The sequence below is a fragment of the Furipterus horrens genome, unplaced genomic scaffold (genome assembly GCF_987537825.1).
Source record: "Furipterus horrens unplaced genomic scaffold, mFurHor1.1.pri manual_scaffold_1, whole genome shotgun sequence".
Classification (NCBI taxonomy): Eukaryota; Metazoa; Chordata; class Mammalia; order Chiroptera; family Furipteridae; genus Furipterus; species Furipterus horrens.
The window spans coordinates 30,143,281-30,165,470 of NW_028327171.1; the positions used below are offsets into that span (position 1 = coordinate 30,143,281).

The 22,190-nt window shown below is 36.4% G+C and overlaps 1 pseudogene; it reads left to right on the forward strand.

Moving 5' to 3' along the window:
- Nucleotides 1-12,517: 12,517 nt before the first annotated feature.
- Nucleotides 12,518-22,190, forward strand: part of LOC150020825 (U2 small nuclear ribonucleoprotein A' pseudogene) — a 146,712-nt pseudogene continuing 137,039 nt past the window's right edge.

Consider the following 22,190-nt stretch of genomic DNA (forward strand, 5'->3'; position numbering starts at 1 on the left):
ATGAGAAGGTTGCTAGGAGGGCTGTGTGGTCCATTTACAATGACTTTAATATAAACACACTGAAATTTCAAACTGTGTGTTCCGCATCTCTAATAGGTATAAGTTATTCAGAGAAATAAACACATTTCTTTCAACAAGAAAGAATGTACTTTCTTTCATTCTCTTTCTTGAAATTGAATTTTAGAAGAATCACCTAACAAAGAGACATCATAGGGAAAAAGGTATGAGCACAGATAACAAATAGGACTAGATTCAAATTCCAGTTCAATCATTTGTTGGATAAGCAATGTTAGGCAAAAGGTGAAATCTCTGTGAACTTCTCTTTACTGATCTCCGAATGTAGATAGCAATGAATTGGTTACAGTGCCACAGGGAGTTCTAATTTAAGATAACACATGAAAACCAGTTGGTACAAAGCAATTTCCCAGTTGCTTGATCTTAAGTACCATAGAGGCCAGCTGTCTGAGACTTGAAATAAAAATCATGAGCTTAATAATAAATTTGGTTTTCCTAATTTTTTTATATAAATCAGTATCACATGACAACTGCTTTGATATATTTGTAATTATTTACTATCTAAGGAACTTGTGTCTAAGAGTTAAGAAACTTCCTAAAAATGGCACCCTTTACAAAGGCAGTCCCTTCTTCTACATTTCAATTTCCAAATCTTGTTTGTTCTTTATCAAGGCCAGCAGGCACTAGCCAAGGCAGGGCTTCCTCCTGCAGCAGTCATTGCAGACATCTTATTTCACAGTTGTTGACTAATCTAATCGCCGGTAAATTCTGTTAATTTAGAACACAATCTGCTTCACACTAATTTCTAACACATAATCTTAGTTTGACTCTGGAGCCAGACTATTTGCTCATACAATTTGCTCACGCTAAATATTTCGAGAACTATTATTTTCTTCCTATTTTCTCTTTTCCAGATGTTACTCACTTCTGGAGAAATCCCTATTTGAACAAACATCTACAGAGGATTACAAGACAATATATTCTATATACTTCTATCAGATACACTGCCAACAGCTGTGGTGCGGCCAGTCAGGACTCCCCTGTGCATGTCATCATTATGAACATTCAAGCCAAGTATGATCTGCTACTTCAGATGTGAATATACTCTTATAAAATAAGAGGTTGGAAGCTTACTGTCATAAAAATAGTCACAAAATAAGTTTAAACTAGATCATGCTTTTGAAAATACTAAGCCTTTTTGCAGACAGAATTATCAGACCCAGACATGTTAAAAGAAAATTGGGTAAAAGCAGGTATTCTTGTTATCGGTATCCCTGAAAAGGAGCTGGAAATGCCTTTAAATAAATTCTTCTGCTTCTAGTTCTAATATCTGAGCTTTTTGCATTATATCTTGCTTCACATTCACCTCAACTGTTACAGAGCATAATGGTAATGAAACACAAATAATACTGTTTACAAAAAATTTAACTTTGGATTTAGGACTTCAATATGAGAGAGTGCATTGCAAGTGGAGCTCATCAAAACTTCATAAATTGTGTGTTTGAAAATAAAATATATTTGAGAATAGTGATGGTGAATAGTTCCCTAGGTTAACTCAGCAAACCCAGTCAGTTTTTGTACAGCTAGAAATTGTGAAGCATGATCCCTGTTAATCCAATATGTTTGCATGTGCCAACTTGAATACTTTTCTGTCTCCTTGCTCTCCCTTCCTTTAAATATTATACTCAAGCTTATTACATAAATATATGTTAGATTACCAATATTAGACAAAAACCAAGTCAGCCATTAAGTTTGAGTACATATTTCAGCAACTGATAAAGCAACTAGAGAAACAAATTAGTTGTATAAAATAATAATAACCATTTAGACTTAGTAATATTTTATAACACTTCACTCACAACTGCAACATGCACATTTTATTTTCAAATTCATATGATATATTTGTCATGATAAGCCATATGCTGGGTCATAAGGCAAACAAATAAAAGAACCTTAATATATTTTAAAAGATTTATATCTTACAAAATATGATGTTAGTCCAGAATGACATTGAATTAGAATCATGACAAAATCTATATATTAAATATCACTTAGATAGATACCAATAAGAATTTTTATCAAAAAAGTCTCAACTTTATAGAAATATGACACACTTCTAAATAACCCATATGCCAAATAAAATTCTCAAGAGAAATTAGAAAATATTTTAAACTAAACATTAATGAAAATACAGGACAAAATTTGTGAGGTGTCACTAACACGTATAGGGCTTTATAATGATCCAAGGCAAAAACAGAGGCACATAATATTGACTCACTTTCATTGAGACTCCTCTCTTTTTTGGGTTCTTGGCTTCTAAGTTGTGACTGTCTTGGAAGCTTGTTAATGTGCTCAGACATTATATATATAGCCTTTCTAGTTCTCAAAAGTTATTTGTTTGCTAGCAGGTGCTCCATCATATTCAGAAATGGAAGTAATGAACAATCACCTTCAATATCTAGAATTAGGAGATCAAGGTAAACACTAACGATTGTGGCAAGGGCTAAACTGAGATCTTATTTAGTTATCTCAAATTTTTGCACAATTCAGAAATCTTGCAAATATCTAAAAAAAGCTAGATCTCTTGATCTTGATAATTCTGATTTAAGATTGGTACTATATTACCTTGGGGGATAAATTATTTCTTTACAAAGTTGCCCAGAAATATTATTTTCATTGAATCTTACTTCAGCTTTACAGATGTTAGTCTTGATTTCTATATAAAATTTGCCAACACAACCTTGAATAGCAGATTTCTTAATTTAAATTTAAGATGTTATTTTGTAATCATATGAGAGTTAAAGTTTCTTACAAGTTGTTAATTTGTTATACAAATGTCTCAATTTGATTTAATAAAAATAAATAGTTCCCTAATGCTGTTGCTGTAATTAACCATAAAAAGCAATTAAGAAAATTAATTGAACAGTAGCTGAAATTCAACTTTCAGCTGAACCAATAAGAGCAACAAGCTTATAAAAAATCAAATAAACTATTACTTCAATAATGGTAACTCTATCATCAAATAAAATATATACTTGTTAAAATATTAATATGAATTACTATTATATCTATTTTAAGCAGCTTTAATTATCATTTTAAATATTTTATTGGCAAAATGTGTACCATTTCTTTGCTGTGATTTAAACACTGTGAAAATATGCTTGAGTGTTGTATATCATTGCAAATAACTATAGTTTAATCAGAACTAGGATATGATAGAAAGGGAGGAATCTAGCAAGGCCCATTTGCTCAAAGTCCTGTCTGTATCCCATTGCTAAAGATCTACCAAACATTTGCATTTCCAGTTCCAAATGAATTGCCTTCCTGTCCTTTGAAGTCCCAAACCACAACTGTCCCTTTCTTCATAGGTACAGAATGCCATATAAACATCAACGGCCCGATGCCTCTTTGGGTCTCATATCTTGAATGATATCTCTGGTGTGTACTGTACATTCACAATAAACTTTGTACATTTTCTCTCATCAATCTGTCTCTGTTCATTTGACAATTAACCAAGATTAAAAAAGGTGGAAGGTGGGAAATAATTGTTTTCTTCACTCCCTTGTACAATAAAAAATTATTAGACCCAAGATTTATTCCACTTCCTTGCATTAGGTTCAACAAAACTATGAAGCTAATATTGCTGAGTAAATTTTAGAGGAAAAAAATTTAATAGTGAAATTTTTTAATGCTTGTTTTATAAAGAAACACCATTTTACTATTCACAGAAATGACTCTATGGAAGATATTTTCAGACAATAAACAAGTCACCTTTTAGACTGTTGGCTAAACAATAAGTGAATACTTGCATTATTGCTTCAGGTATTACTTCATATTAGTCTATGTTTTTAAGGGTAATTTTGATAGAAACGAAATATGACTTCAAATTTGCTCTGCTGGATGCAGTTTTGACTTTATTATTACTCTACTTCAGAAGATCTCATATAATTTATATTTTGGAGTACTAGTATCATATATGATAAATTTAATTAGCACAGAGTATTTTAGGGAAACTTCCACTCAACACTTATTAAAATAATTCCTGTTTTAATCCTTACTTTCATCAATGTTTGGCTTAAATAAAAAAATGTAAGCCAAAAACTATTACAATTTATACCATAACTAATTTATATTCTCAGAAGTTCTGCTATGTCAAAACACTAATGCATTTTAATAGGTGTAATTCAGACACTATTTGGTGATTAAAATAAAATATTTAGTAATTTTAAACATTAGTTTCTAATGTAATTTATTTTTTCCAATTTATATTTGGCTGCAGCCACAATTTAGGGATTCTTTAGTAATCCTAAAACAAAACCTGACATATTTTATTGACATCTGAAAGAGTTCATTTGGTAGTTGGTTATGTCACATAACCACACATTTGAATCTCTGAGAGAAAACATGTATTTCCATTACTGATAATATTAATGGTAGAACAGTATCACTGCCTATGGAACTAAGGAGATACTATGATGCAATGCTTTACAGTGATAGGAGAGACCTAGGAGAAAACTATGTTTTTTGATGTCCTTATAACTTCTTTTTGTTACCAGTTCTCTATACACTCATACTATGTACCTGGCAGGGAGTAAACATCAGAAGCACAGTGCCAAGATTGTGATTTGGAAAAAAATTAATTAGATTCTCTGTGAAAGATTTTTTCACATTAAAATACTTTTCAAGCATTCAAAGATACCATTGTGAATAGTGATTTACAATTCACCAAACACTTTCCAAGTAAAGAAGAGGATGTTTTTAGAATTTAATTGAAAACTCGCAGTCCAAGATGAACTATAATAAAATAAAAAGTATTTTTAGAAATGCACATAATGTAATAAAAAAATGTAAAAGGCTATTTTTACTTTATTGGTATTATTGTTAAGAAATTAAGAATAGGAAGGGATCCAGAATGAAATATGAGAACTTTTATTTTTTGAGGCTTAAGCTGAACATTATTGTTAAAATAACATCAACAGGATTTTATAAGCGTTGGTCTACAGAGCAAAAAGATTCATCTTTTAAGAGTTAATTTAATCTAATTTTCTTATAAGTTAAACATTCTTTTTATCTAGTGTTCTCTCAGATGTATTCTTTTGGCTATTTTTATATAACATGAACTTGAGGTCTGTGGGCATCCTGTGTCAATGTGAAACAATCTGTATTGCTACAGAAGTGAAGCACATAGGTAATTCTCAGTACATTCATCCATGTACAAGTATTTGTTAAACACCTTTTACATGTTAAGCCTTCTAAGTCCTACAAATACAGCAGTCAACTCCATGCCCTCAAGGAACTTACAGATGTGGTAATAATCACCGAGTGAGATGATTTCTGATGTTAATAAATATTATAAGTAAAACCAAAGAAGTTACAGGAGGGGTAGTATTGGTATAGAGGTTTGCCCTCAGGTAAGGCCTTTCTCAGGAGCTGACATTGGAGTTAAGAGCTTTTTGAAGAGAAGTGAACTTGTAAAGAACAAAAAGATCATTCTGGATAGAACTGAGCAAGTGAGCTGGAAATGTGCTGAATATTTTTGGAGCATTAAAATAGTTCAAATGTTATGTGACTTGGTCAATACTGTTTAATAAGTGAATTCAGTCTACCCTCAGAAAAATAATTGTGGTGGTGTTTATATTCTTCCTCAACAGTAAAGTATAATTTTCTATAGATACAATCCTCTTTCTATGTATCTTTTCAAGTATAACAAAATAATTTGGAGACAGATGTTACACTTCATTTTAATAATCATTTTTCAATATAATAGGTAACAAAGTAACCCTGAATCTTTTGAGAATGCACAATGTGCAACTCTGTTCCAATGACTGTCTGAAAAAAAAATTATATATGTTTAAAAAATTCAGCCAAGTAAATTTGGCTTTATTAAAAAGTTCATGAGTCCGGCAGCATCCTGAAATGAAATCCAGGTTCAGCAGCCTACCACAATGAAAGCCAAATTCATGAAACAGGTGTCGATGAAAAGAAAAGTGATTTATTTGAGTGCTGGGATTTTGAGAAGATGGGGGGACTCTGGTTATCAAAACCCTATCTTAACATCTCTGATCTACCCAATGATTCCTATAAGGAGTTGGTGGGATTTCAGAAGGGGGGAACTCTTTAAGGGGAGTGTGGACATGTAGTTTTTTTTTTTTTTAATTAAATGTCCTGGAGTGACAATAGTTAATACAAATATATAGGTTTCGAGGTACATTTCTGTAATACATGACCTGTGCATTACATTGTGTACCCACGACCCAAAGTCAAATTATCTGTCATCATATATTTGACCTTCTTCACCCTTTACTCTCCCATCCCTCCTACCCCTCTTCCTTCCAGTAACCACCATGCCATTATCAGTGCCTATGTGTTGTATTTGTTTGTTGTTCTTCTTTGTTCATTTGTTGCTTTCAGTTTTATATGCCACATATGAGTAAAATCATTTGGTGTTTGACTTTTTTCTGTCTGTCTTATTTTGCTTAACATGATATTCTCAAGTTCTCATTCTAAATAAAATTTATACATCAGTACTGACTCCTGAGTTCTAAGTTGTTTAGATTAGAATTGCCCACTTTTCCTTTCCCTCTGTGTCTGCACTTTTTAAACTAGATACTCATACATAGAGCAGAGTAAGTATTATACATTTCCTGGGGATTTGAATGAAAAAGAAAACAGTTTTATAAAGAACCAGACACTGATACATCATGGAGTAAAACTCAAAAACCCAATACACTGTAAGACAAAGCTCATGATAGCAAAGAAGCATTACTTATGCTCCCAGGTTCTTGAATTTTCATTTTGAGAAGCAAGATGTTGAATTATGTGTTTGGGATTTGTCTGTTGAAGGAAGAGTTTTTCATGGCATAACTGTGTTCTCTTTACTATTTCCTATTCTCATCACATTCACTATTCAACAAATATAAATATAACTGTGATAGTGTTTACAATATCCATTTATTGTTTTCTTTCTGGGCTAGCAAGAGAATATATTTTGCAGCTTCTTTGACATTAATCAGGGCCTTGTGGCTAGTTCTGGTCAAGCAAACATAAAATAAAGTAAAAAACGTCACTTTTGTTCTGAGACTACAAAACTATACTTCACAGTTGGACAGCATCCTTATTCTTTACTTCAGGAATGGTGGAGAGTATAACCTTCAGTTGGTACAGTTAAAAATCAGTACACAGAGCAGGGTACCACATTAACCTGTGTATGAACACATTTTTAGGGCATGTTGCATGAGCAAGAAATAATATTTTGTTATATTAAATTACTAAGATTTGGGGATTTCTGATAAGGCATTATAACATAACCAATACATGTGCCACTGGATTTTAGGCATGGTTCCATGTCCTTGGAATTCATTGAGGGCCGAAAAAGAAATGAAATTTCCTCCCTTGTTAGAGATTACTATAAAAAAGATAACATCATTTATAGTAAACATATAGCAAATAAGGGACTGGTGAAAAGGAAGAAAAGAAAATGTAAGTAACATAATGGTTATGTTAGGTAGAATAATGGCTCTGCAAGATATCATTTCCTAGTCACTGAGAAGTGCAAATATGTTCCCTTATATATCAATGGAGCATTACAGATACAAGTAGGTTAAGAACCTTGAAATGGGAGTTTATCCCAGATTATCCAAGTGGTTAAATGCAATCATAAAAGTCCTTATAAGAGAATCAGGGAGTTCAGAATCGGATAAGGAGAAGTGAAGAGGGTGACAACGGTTGCAGTGACACAGAGACAAGAGCCAAAGATCATAGTAGCTTCTAGAAGGTAGAAAAGGGAAAGGAATACTTTTATCCCTAAAAGATTGAGGAGAACGTGTCTTGCCGACCCGGTTTAGACTTCTGACTGCCAGAACTGTAAAATGATGCATCTATGTTGTTTTAAGCCCCTAAATTTGGGGGAATTTATAGCAACAATAAGAAAAGAATACAATGTTCTAAAAGATGTTTTACAAGATCTGGTAACCTCACTTCACTGATAAACTGAAGATTTGCCTTCACTGAACAGTACTGGCATTGATTGACTTTATAGCAAAGGTGATAAAGGGTTTAGATATCTTGGAAGTCTTCCTAGTAATTCTTTCTACTCCAACTGCATTATCTTTCCTCATATGCAGAATGCTTTGTTTGTCCTCTACTTTGTCCTCTTGGTACTTGTCACTACTTATTTTATTGCATTCTTCTCTCTTCTCCAATACCGACCAGACTTTGTACAAGGTAGTGTTTTCTTAACTCTCCAATCCCATAACATCTTCTAGAAATAATTTAAAAAAAAAACACTAATTTAGAGGGTTTCACTTTTGAAAACCAGACAAGAGATAACTAAAAAGGTTAGAAATTGTTCAAATTTTTATAGCCTGGATTGCAGGCCAATTTTTAAAAGTTCTCACTTGGCGTGGGAGTTCAAAGATAATTGCAGCTTTTGATATTGATTTATGAAGTTTTCACTCAAAATTGGTCCTGTTCTTAAGAAATGAAATTTGTTCTAAAGATATTCACAACATGTAAAATCAGTGCCAATTGGTGCTACTAGTCTGAGACTCAGTTTAACAGTCCTGTATTTAGGAACAGAGTGATTCTCTCTCAGTATTCCTTTATAGAGCTTCACTCCGTTTTGCTCATTTCGATTTTATTCCAAGAAAACATGTATTTACTAAGTGTATAGCTTTCATCTACTTATTTTGGGAGAGAATCCCTTACCTGCCTCTCCCAAAAGCAAAATATGTATTGTGATATGTACCTGGGTCACAAGAATGAGCCTTAATAGGCTTAACAGTTAGATATCTCCTTATTCCTGCACATAATTTGCATAACATATTTGAAAGTTGGGAATACATATGTACCACGATTGACATTGATCAGTTTTTCATAGAAATATTCATAACCTGTTTTGAAAAGGTTGTGAGGTGTTTTGGTTTTGTTTTAAAATTGATTTATTTTAGAAGTTATGAAGTGTTTTGATCCCTAAGACTGAATATCTGAATAATAAAGAAGTGGAATCTTGTACCATCTTGAGAAACATTCAGCTTATAAATATGTAAACAAGATTCAACAACTGCAGTATTCTTCCAGCCTCACCAGATGTGCTTTCAAAGGGCTGTTTAGAGCCCTTCTTTTATGCCTTTTTCTTTTTTTATTTCCTGCTGCACGAAATATCAGGGAATGGGTAAGTGATTAACACACGATTTTCTTCTACCTATGAAATATGCATGAGATCTGTTCTTACTAACAGTTTACATTTGCCCAGCTGGTCTAAAATGTTTTTGGGGTCTTAGCCTTAATTGCTTCATTAGACCTCCTGCGAAACAGATTTACATAAGAAATGGGAGCTCAATTTAAATAATCCATATGTCTTATAAGAACTCTTTATAAGGAAAGTGCTTTTCTTTCTTAAATAACATTCAAATAAAAAGTAATTTTAAAACTTTGAATGAAAACTGTCCTCTATTCAGGGAAACATCTTTTTTTTTGTTCACATATTTTATGATTGTTTTAATTCTATAACTTTAAATTGCATGAATCTTTGCAATATCATTCTTACTCATGTTTATTCTAATCTTAAATTATTACTGATTTTTCCACAGATTGACTTTTAATCTCAAGACATGAACAAAAATGTATTATGTTTAAATGTTGTGACAGTCTTACATTCATGGGTGGTGTAGTAGAATATATTAAAATAATCAAGAATATTCTAATGTTCAATTATAACACATTTAACAAATAATGACTCTTCTATACTGTATTAAATATATTTACTGTGCAATAACCTTGAGAATGCAGAAACTTTATGGAAATCTTACTTTTTGTAAACAAATTATTTCTTTGTTTCAATTATTTATTTCATAGCATTTATTGAGTGCCTACAAGTTACAGGCACTATTCCCGGTTCTTAGGGTGCATATGTGAATTAAAAAAAAAATTCAAAAGCTCCTTATAGAGAAAATCTTTTAGTAAGGGAGACACTCTGTAAATATAAATGTAATTCTGAAATGTTAAAATTATTGTAATATATTAGAAGATAATGAGTACCTTGAGAAAACAACAAATTAGGCTACTGACTAGGGCCTGGGAGTGAGTTACTATGTAGATTTTTAGAGCATATACATCGTAGAAATAACTGGTATAAATTCTTAAAGTGGAAATGATCCTGGTCTGTTCCTGAAAAACCAAGGAAGGCATTCTGTGTAGTGAGATGACAATTTACTGTAAGAAATTAAGTTAGAGAGAAGTAGTAATGGCTGGGGTGTGAGGGACATAGGGCCTCTATGCATTTTAAGGACTTTGACATGCCTTTTATTAAAATAATGATCCTAAGAAATTTTTTGAGCAGAATAGTGATATGTGAGTTATTGTTCATAGGATTACTCTGATAATTCTCTTGAGAATAGACTATATTTGGGATTGTAATAATCAAGTTTGAGGTGATAATAGCTCAAGTATAGTTGGTAAAAGTGGTGAGAGTGAGAAGTAGTAGGATTTCATTTATGTTTTGAAGGTAGGAATTTTCTTATTGATTAAATGTAATATGAAAAAGAAGTCAGGAGTAAGTATGAGTTATGTTCTGATAAAATGGAAGTACAGAATTGCCATCAACTGAGATGGCATAAACTTCAGCTGGAACAGATTTGAGAGGGAGGCCTGAAGATTAACTTCATTCATGTTCAATTTGAGATGGCTTCTGAGTATCTAAGTGGAAAGTCATAATAACAGCTAGGTATCCTACTCTGGAATTTGGGTGATACATCTGGGCTGGAAATATAAATTTGGGAGCCATTAGATGGTAAATGGTGTTTAAAGTCATAAGACATTATATACTTTTCAAGGAAATGAGTATAGTATTAGAGATTTTTATAATGAAAGTAAAAAACTAAGCCTCGGAATTCCAACAATAAAAGGTTAAAAAGATGAAGAAGAACCAATATTAAAGACTGAGAAAGAACAACCATAGTAGGAAAAAAGAGAGAAGGTAGTGTCCTGGAAGCCAAGTGAATCATAATTCTCTTGTTTTATTCACTTATTTTATTTTCATTAGAAGAGAGTGAAAGTTATGCCAATACCAATGATAGTTCCACCATATCTAGAAGTTGAATACTGCATTTAACAACATGTAATACTTGACTGGTTGAGATAATTTGGTGGGGTGAAAATCTGTCTGAAATGAGTTTGAGATAAAATGGTAGGAAAGTATTTAGAGACAGTGTGGGAAGACAAGGTAAGTTAGATTTCTTTTTTAATGTGAGATAAAATGATGTCATATTGTATGCTTAAGGGAAATATATAACAAAAAATGTTTTGGTGTAGGGAAGAGATGTTCAGAGTGAAGACTACAGTGTAGGGTAAACAATGGGATCCAGCGCAAAAGTAAAGGGCTTTGCCTTAAGTAGGAATCCTAGGACTGCTATACAAGAGGAGACAAGGGAGAGTACTGTTTATGGCAGGGGTCCCCAGCCACCGGGCCACGAACGACATTTTAAATTAGAGGGCCTGCCCCTTTTCAAATAAAGCAAGGGTCAGCACTTCGGATTTCTTCCTTTTGCTGGTGATTTCAATCTTATATTCACGGGAAAGCGCCTGCCCCAGTAAAAATTTCTTCTTAGACCCTTAGACTAAAACAAACAAACAAACAAACAAACAAAACCACCCACAGAAAAAGAAAAAAAGAAAGAAAACAAAAAGAAAAAGAGGGAAAGGGAAGAAATGAAGAAGAGAAGGAAGGAGGAGAGAGGAAGGAGAACATGAAAAGAATGAAGGAGAAGAAGAAAGAGGGAGGAGAAGAAGGAAGAAGAAGAAAGAAGAAAGATGAAACAAAAAAGAAAAAAAGTGCTGCCGGACCATTCAACCTCAGCCGCGTCAGGAAAGTTGCTCAAGGCAGTGTTCTCCTGGTGCTGCTTACCCTGAAAGACTAAGGAAATCAGAACTCCCAGAAGCTAGTTTTCAAAGTCATAAAACAGAAAATGGAATCTTTCTGCTGCCAAATCCCAACGGTGTGTTGAATCGCTTCTTCCTGGGAGCAAGCCGCCCACTGAGACGGTCAAGAATGCGTTCAGTTCACGCACTTACAGCCCCCAGCTTCGCAGTGACAGGGCATCCTGCGCCCGTCTCTCCCAAGTCACACTAGAGCACAGCACAGCTCTTCTCCTTTCTGGATTCTCCGGTTGGAGCTGATGATAATTTTGTGTCCTCTCAGAGGTCACCACTGCAGCCACACAATTAGGTGAACATGAACGGTTGAGGTATCTCACAGGCCCTCCCGTGAGTGTCGTATTGATCGCATGGTCGTTATCTATGCGGAACGTGTACACGCTACGGTTCTGAGACTCACGAAGTTTCTCTTTTCTGTTTGCTACTTCATTGCGAATGATGGTCCCAATATATCCAATGACCATGGCGTGCTTCCTGATGTCTCTAGGAGCGTTCAGGCCCAGCGCCTGAATCTGAGACCAGGCTAGATACCCAGTGGATTTCCACTCAGTCTTCATCTTCTGATACCGCGATGGTTCGGAGTGGACGACCCGAGGGGCGTTTGGTGACTGTGCTTTGGAAGAACTTTAAAGTGCTTGTGCTGTTCAAGGCGTGAGGCCTCTTGACATGGGTACTCATTTTAGGTTCAGGACCCGCACAACCTGCGGGGTTAATAGCAAGAGGGAGTTCCGTGATAGGGTTTCGGCTGTATCAGAAGGTGTCATTTTCACAGGCCTCAACCCCAGGGAGTGATTCTGCCAACCGAGCCACTGCACACAGGCCAGACAGATCACCTCCTTTCAAATACGCTCAGAAAAGCTGGAGCATTTCAGATTTTTTTCCTCACACGTCACAGGCTCCAAGATTTTATCCCTAACACCTTTGGGGGCGCAGTCACTCGCGACTAGCTCTGCATGGCTCTGCTCCGCAATCCTGATGGCCTGTTAGGAACCCAGTCGCACGGCAGGGAGTGCGCGGCAGGCAAGCTTCATCTGGATTTACAGCAGCTCAGATCCCTGCAATACCGCCTCCACCCCCTGGCAGATCAGAGTGGGCCTTAGATTCTCCTAGGAGCCGAACCCTACTGTGAACTGCACCTGTGAGGGATCAAGATTGTGTGCTGCTTATGAGAATCTAATGCCTGATGATCCGAGGTGCAGCTGAGGCGGTGATGCTAAGGCTGAGGAGCGGCTGCAAATACAGATTGTTATTAACAGAGAAGTCTGACTGCACAGAGATCATAGTAAATCAATTGCTTGCAGACTCATATCAAAACCCTATCAGTGAGTGGCAAGTGACAAGCTGTATCTGGTGGCAAGCTATAGAGCATCACCATCCCTACCCGCCCCCCCCCCCCCGTGCCCCCTTCCGTGGAAAAACTATCTTCCACGAAACCTGTCCCCAAAAGTTTGGGAACTGCTTGCTGCTTTATGGGTTCAAATGCTTTTCTATGTATATATGATGGTGGAAATTTATAAATTTCTCCTTTGATTGCTTTTATTTTCTCACTTCAATAGGAAATGGGCTTCGTAAGTAAAGACGACATATATTGGAGATTTGATGACAAAGGATATAATGTTAAAAAGACTAACAAGAGAGGAGTCAGGCGGAGAGCGGATCTCTGCCCGCTGGTAGAGACGGGACTCGACCAAGTGGCATTGGCGCTGAAGGACAGGAGACAGCGTGCTACCGGGCAAGTGAGAACATAATTCTCCTTTATATTTTTCTCTAGTGGATGGTGGAGACGGGAGGAAAGTTTGGGTGGGGTAGGCCGTTCTGGAGGAGCCCAGGCGCACGGGCGCGCTAATCCACTCCTCAACCCTACCATTGGGTCGCGGGGGCGCACATAGGGAAGTGCTCTCATTCACTGGCCCAGGTGCGCCGGGCCGTGAGTCCAGGCGTCCCTCGGACATTCCCCAACGGACATAAGATCAGTGCCCCAACGGGCACAGGGAGGGCCCACTGAACACGCAGAGGACTGTGCACAGACACCCCTAGACAGCTCCCATGGGCGTAGGGCCCCAGGCCGGAAAGCAGACCACTAGCGCAGGCTCTGTTTGTGCCCGCCCAGACGGGTGAGGGAAGGCGGGCGGCTGCAGCACGGGAACAGCGAGAGGCGGAGACCCACGGACGCTCGATTCCACTGAGCGCAAGTGTCCCTGGCCCTGCCCTAAGAGGCGAGAGACCAACTCCCGGAGCTCGGCTCAGCGGGACTGAGGGCACGGGGCAGCGTGCGAGCGTGAAAGCACCTCAGCCCGGGGTCAGTGGGAGCTCTCTGGCCGCCTGTGCGGGCAGGGTCACCTTGGCGCAAACGGGGAACCGCCGCGGCCCAGCGAAAGAAGGAGCCAATCCCGGGGAAAGCGCTCGGGCCGTCCGCGCGGGCAGGGTCACCTCGGCGCGAACGGGGAACTGCCGCGCCCCAGCGAAAGAAGGAGCCAATCCCGGGGAAAGCGCTCGGGCCGCCCGCGCGGACAGAGACACCTTGGCACGAACGGGGAACCACCGCGGCCCGGCAGCAGTGGGCTCCAACCACGGGGCAAACTCTCGGGCCGTCAGAGCGCGCAGGGGCTTACGCGCAAGGGCACCTCAACTGGCTACAGCGGGCAGCAAGGTAGCGCGCCGCGCCGGCAATCGCGGGCGCGCACCATAGCGGCAACCGGGTGCGCACACCAGTCCGGCAAAAGAACAAGAACCTCTGACCTGCCACACTAGACCAGCTGCGGACCCAGAAAAAGAAGGCAACACACCAAGGCTAAAACGCAGTAAAAACATCGTTTTTTTTTTTTTCTCCAAATTTTTTCTCCCAAATTTTTCTCCCTTGTTCTTTCTTTCTTCTTAATAATTTCTTTTCTTTCCTTCTTTCTTTATTCTTTTCCTGGGGTTTTTTTTGGGGGGGGTTTTGGGGGGTATATATATATATATATATATATATATTTTTTTTTTTTTTTTTTTGGTTCAATTTTTTTTTCTCTCTCTTTTTTCTTTCTTCTGTATTCTTTCTTTTCTATCTTTCTTTGTTCCTTTCTTGCTAAACTTTTGGGGTTTTTTGGGGGGGGTTGTGGTAAATTTTTTATTTTCTTCTCTTTCTCTCTTTCTTCTTTTCTTTCTCCTATTTTCTTGGGGATTTTTTGGGGGAGTGTTTTTCCTCCACCTCTTCCAATAATAACAAACTTTATCTCTAACGTGTTGCATATAACCTCTCCTTCTCATCCTTTCTCTTTAATAGTGGTTTATTCGTTTGTGTGTCTAGCTTAGCCCCCCTATTACTTTAAATAATACAATATAATTACTATATAAACCCAAATACAATACAATCCCACTTTCTTACTATACTAAGTATTTTTCTATCCTTTTCTTCTATTTTTCTTAACATACAATGTAAATATTACTAACTGGCTTGCACAGTCTCAACTATTATTAATCTATCAACCCCTCTATCAAAAATTATATTTTTCCTCCCCAAAAACAACTCGTATCTATTCTTCTTATAGTATAAAAGCTCAAATCTCTTTACATTTATATTAATACGGGCTAGTTGGCTAACGATAGCAGGATAGAGTGGGGGATACTTTCTGAGGGTGTGGGTCTCCTGCCTGGGCTGTGTGTTTATGTCTTTAACAGCATATCCACAAAAGAACTCAAGACAAAGCAGATAGAGTGACTCTCAACCAAGTAGCCAGAAGGAAGATCCTATCAAAGAACATCTGAAATATAACCGAACAGCATAAACAAACGACATAAAGGGTAACTTAAGACCATCAGGCTCAGGATATCAAAGAGACTGCACCACTGAAACTCCCAGACCTTCGATAAAGAATATTACACCACAAAGGAGGGAAGTCAAAGCAGACTACCCCCCCAATAAATAAATAGATAAATAAATAAATAAATAAATAAAAACAAAAAGAATCCAACATGGTAAGACGCAAAAATAACCCCTCAATGAAAAGAAAAGAGGAATCCTCAGAAAGAGAGATAGATGAAATAGACATAGCCCAAATGTCAGACATGGAATTCAAAACAATGGTGGTAAAGAAGCTCAATATACTCGACATCCTTAAAATCAACTATGACAACCTTCAAGGAAGTTACCAGCAGCTCCAAGAAAATTACAGGGAACTGGCAGAGAACTACACCAGCATAAAAAAAGACATAGAAATCGTTAACAAGAACCAGGAAGAACTTAAGAATACAATCTCTGAACTGAAAAACACAGTAGAATCAGTCAAAAGCAGACTAAACGAAGCAGAAGATCGGATTAGTGAGTTAGAAGATAATGTAGAGAAAAACTCCCAGACAATACAGCAAAATGAAAAACGATTGAAAAAATATGAACAAGATGTAAGGGAATTACAGGATAGCATTAGGAAAAATAATTTAAGGATCATCGGAATACGAGAGGAAGAAGAAAAGGAACATGGAATTGAAAATCTGATAGGAGAAATAGTGACAGAAAATTTTCCGAACCTGATGAGAGGAAAAGCTATGCAAGTCCAAGAAGCACTGAGAGTTCCAATCAAGAGGAACCCCCAAAAACCCACTCCAAGGCACATCATAGTTAAAATGGCAACATTCCAAGACAAAGAGAGAATCCTAAAAGCAGCAAGAGAAAAGCAGCAAATAACATACAAGGGAGCTCCGATAAGGCTATCAACTGATTTCTCAACAGAAACATTACAAGCCAGAAGGGAATGGTCAAAAATATTTCAAGCAATGAAAAACAAAGGCCTACAACCAAGAATACTCTACCCAGCAAGGCTCTCATTCAAAATAGAAGGTGAAATAAGGAGTTTCTCAGACAAAGGAAGACTGAAAGAATACATCTCCACCAAACCAGCATTGCAAGAGATGCTAAAGGGACTGTTCTAGGAAAAAACAAGAGAGGAGAGGAACAGAGGTACAAAGGGAAATGAATAAATACACGTCAATAATAACCTTAAATGTAAATGGATTAAATGCTCCAATTAAAAGACATAGGGTAACGGAATGGATAAGAAAACAGGACCCACATATTTGCTGTCTACAAGAAACACACCTCAAAACAAAAGATTTACACAGACTGAAAGTAAAGGGATATAAAAAAATATTCCAAGCAAACGGACCGGAAAAAAAAGCCGGGGTAGCAGTTCTCATATCAGACAAAATGGATTTCAAAGCAAGGACAATAAAAAGAGACAAAGAAGGACATTTCATAATACTTAAAGGAACAATCCATCAAGAAGATATGACTTTGATAAACATATATGCACCCAACATAGGAGCACCCAAATACATAAAGCAAATACTAGAAGACCACAAAAAGGATATCAACAACAACACACTCATAGTAGGGGACTTCAACACTCCATTATCAACAATAGACAGATCATCAAAGCAAAGAAACACCAAGGATATACAGGCATTGAACAACACACTAAACCACATGGATCTAACTGATATATATAGAACTTTTCACCCCAAAGAAGCAAAATATACATTCTTTTCAAGTGCACATGGGACATTTTCAAAGATAGACCACATGATAGGTCACAAAACAAGCCTCAACAAATTCAAGAAAATTGAAATCATATCAAGCATCTTTTCAGATCACAATGCCTTGAAACTAGAAATCAACCTCAGAGGAAAAAATCAAAGACACCCAAACTCATGGAGATTGAATAACATGCTATTAAATAATGAATGGGCTAACAATGACATCAAAGAAGCAATCAAGAAATTTCTAGAAACTAATGATAATGAGCACACAACAACCCAAAACCTGTGGGACACAGCAAAAGCAGTCCTGAGAGGGAAGTTTATAGCAATACAGGCATATCTGAAAAGGCTAGAAGAATCTCAAATAAAAAACCTAACCACAATGCTACAAGAACTAGAACAACAACAACAAACAAAGCCTAGGGCAAGAAGAAGGAATGAAATCATCAAGATCAGAGCAGAACTAAATGACATAGAGACTAAACAAACAATCCAAAAGATCAACGAAACTAGGAGCTGGTTCTTCGAAAAAATCAACAAAATCGACAAGCCTCTAGCCAGTCTAATCAAGAAAAAAAGAGAGAAGACACAAATAAACAAAATCAGAAATGAAAGAGGAGAAATCACGACTGATACCTCAGAAATACAAATGATAGTTAGAAATTACTTCAGACAACTGTATGACAAGAAATTTGACAATCTAGAAGAAATGGACAAATTTCTAGAAACATACAACCTTCCAAAACTGAATCAAGAAGAAGTGGAAAGTCTCAACAGACCAATAACAAAGAAGGAAATTGAAACAGTAATCCAAAATCTCCCGGCACACAAAAGCCCTGGACCGGATGGCTTCACAGGCGAATTCTACAAAACATTCAGGGAAGAACTAACTCCTATCCTCCTCAAACTGTTCCAAAAAATCCAAGAAGAAGGGAAAATCCCAAACTCTTTCTATGAAGCCAGTATTATCCTAATCCCCAAACCAGGTCAAGACACAACAAAGAAAGAAAACTACAGGCCAATATCACTGATGAACATCGATGCTAAAATCCTCAATAAAATATTGGCAAACAGGATCCAGCAACACATCAAAAAGATCATACATCATGATCAAGTGGGCTTCATTCCAGGGATGCAAGGATGGTTTAATATTCGCAAATCAATAAATATAATACATCACCTAAACAGAATGAAAGACAAAAATCACATGATCATATCAATAGATGCAGAAAAAGCATTTGATAAAGTTCAACACCCATTTATGATGAAAACACTCAGCAAAATGGGAATAAAGGGAGCATATCTTAACATAATTAAGGCTATATATGAGAAGCCTGAGGCCAACATCATACTCAATGGACAAAAACTGAAAGCATTCCCCCTGAACTCAGGAACGAGACAAGGTTGTCCACTCTCTCCACTCCTTTTCAACATAGTGTTGGAAGTCCTAGCCACAGCAATCAGACAAGAAAAAGAAATAAAAGGAATCCAAATTGGGAAAGAGGAAGTGAAACTTTCATTATATGCAGATGATATGATAGTATACCTAGAAAATCCTATAAACTCCACTAAAAGACTACTCAATATAATAAGTGAATTTGGCAAAATCGCAGGGTACAAAATAAATATACAGAAATCCAAGGCATTTCTGTACACCAACAATAAAATAGCAGAGACAGAGACAAAAAAGAAAATACCATTTACTATAGCAACAAGAAAAATAAAGTACCTAGGAGTAAACTTAACCAAAGAGATAAAAGACCTGTACTCTGAAAATTACATAACATTGAAGAAAGAAATTAAGGAAGAAACAAATAAATGGAAGCAAATACCATGTTCTTGGATGGGAAGAATCAACATCATCAAAATGGCCATACTACCCAAAGCAATTTACAAATTCAATGCAATCCCTATTAAAATACCAATGACATATTTCACAGACCTAGAACAAATACTCCATAAATTCATATGGAACCAAAAAAGACCCCGAATAGCAAAAGCAATCTTGAGACAGAAGAACACAGCAGGAGGAATCACAACACCAGATATCAAACAATACTACAAAGCCACTGTAATCAAAACAGTATGGTACTGGCATAAGAACAGACATATAGATCAGTGGAACAGAATAGAGAGTCCAGAAATAAACCCAGGCCTCTATGGTCAACTAATCTTTGATAAAGGAGGAAGGAACATAAAATGGAGTGAGAAGAGCCTCTTTAACAAATGGTGCTGGGAGAACTGAATAGGGACCTGCAAAAAAATGAAACTAGACCACCAACTTACACCACACACGAGAATAAACTCAAGATGGATCAAAGACTTAAATGTAAGCCGTGACACCATAAAAGTCCTAGAGGAAAACATAGGCAAGAAAATATCAGATATCTCACGTAACAATCTCTTCACGGATACATCTCCTAAAGCAAGAGAAATAAAGGAAAAAATAAATAAATGGGATTACATCAAACTGAAGAGTTTCTGCTCAGCAAAAGAAAACAACAGCAAATTGAAAAGGAAACCAACCATATGGGAAAACATATTTGCCAATGACATCACAGACAGGGGACTGATATCCAAAATATATAAAGAGCTGATACGACTCAACATCAAGAAAACAAACAACCCAATTAAAAAATGGGCAAGGGACCTGAACAAACACTTCTCCGAAGAGGACATACAGAAGGTCCATAGACACATGAAAAAATGCTCAACATCATTAGCCATCAGGGAGATGCAAATAAAAACCACAATGAGATACCACCTTACACCAGTCAGAATGGCCATCATCAACAAATCAACAAGCAACAAGTGCTGGCGAGGATGTGGAGAAATGGGAACCCTACTGCACTGTTGGTGGGAATGCAGACTGGTGCAACCACTATGGAGAACAGTATGGAATTACCTCAAAAGATTAAAAATGGAACTGCCTTTTGAACCAGCGACTCCACTACTAGGATTATACCCGAAGAATCTTGAAACACCAATTCAAAAGAACTTATGCACCCCTATGTTCATAGCAGCACTGTTTACAATAGCTAAGTGCTGGAAACAACCTAAGTGCCCATCTGTAGATGAGTGGATCAAAAAACTGTGGTACATTTACACAATGGAATACTATGTAGCAGAAAGAAAGAAGGAACTCCTACCATTTGCAACAACATGGATGGAACTAGAGAGGATTATGCTTAGTGAAATAAGCCAGGCAAAGAAAGAAAAATACCATATGATATCACCTAATACAGGAAACTAAAGAACAACACAGACAAAGGAACTAAATAGAACAAAAAGCAGAGTAGCAGTCAATAGGGGGGAGGGGAGAGGGAGAGAAGGGGGATAAGTAAGGGAAGGGTTTAATTAAAGAGCCTGTATGAAGGACTCATGGACATGGACAGCGGGGAGGGATATGATTGCGGGAGAGGGGGTGGGCTGGGTGGGGGAGAGAAATTGGGGGAAAAGGGGACAACTGTAATTGAAAAACCAAAATAAAAAAAAAAAAAAAAAAAAAAAAAGACTAACAAAGTAAAGGAGTAAATGAGTCAGACAAATATACTGTGATACACTATAATTAAAGGTTAGAACCAGGGACCACATAAAATTGTGGGCTTGAATGTAATGTGTCATTAGTTAGCACATACCCCAAAGTCTAGTAAGAAACCTGTCCATAAGAAGTCATCATTTGAAGAACTGATGAATAAATACAAAATGTTTGAAATTCTTCTAAAATTATGACACTTAATTTATATTACAGGGGTGACCTATACATGTTTGACTTTCTACTTACTATTATCCCCCAAAGGCCAATTTTTGCACTAATCATGGAGAGAATAAGAACTACTCTATTCCAATTGCCTGGAAAACCATCTCAGAAATCTGCATAAAATATGTTTATTGAGAAATATTTCTAGGGAGCAGAATGGGTGAGTTGAATTGGGCTGTGTGGTGGATTGGAATGTAGTTCTTATAAAGGACTCAACAGATCTTATAGGAAGTCAGAAGGTATCTTGACAAGTTTTTTCAAGGTTCTCTCTTATTCGGTAACACCTGATTAAGCTATGAATTGTTACAAAGCCTTCATGGTCAAAACTATTTAAATGTTTTCGTTAAAAAAAAAAAACTGTAAAAATGAATCACATCATTTTCATAATGTGTAAAGTTCTGTTCCTCAATATTTATATACTTACACTACTTATTTGCATATAAACACATCTGACTAAATATATTCCTGCTTATAAGGTTTTTTTGCATATAAATTCAAGACTGTTAATTCATTGTATGAACACAAGTTTTTATAAATTCAGTATGCATGAGTTCACATTTAACCATTCATAGTTCATTTTTACTCTCAGACTGTAAATTGTCATTCTGAGAAGTGTATTGTCTGTCACTTTACTATGCACAGAAGCTACTGTTTTAATAATAAAAAATGAATATGTGAATCTTTTGTAGTACTACATATTTCATTAAAAGAAAATACATAGCTGAGTGGCAAGGATAACAGAAAATTACCTTATTTTCTGGTATCATTCAATAGAATAAAACTGAATATTTTTTTCATGATTTTTCCTAAACATCTTTTTAGAAATAAAGTCTTTATTTTTACTTTGCATTAAATGATACAATCATTTTGTTTTACTAATCTTTATCATAAAAATTGTTAAAAGTCAGTGTCTTTAAAAATTATTCTTAACTTCTTCTTAAAATTTTATAACTTAATGAAATTTAAAATC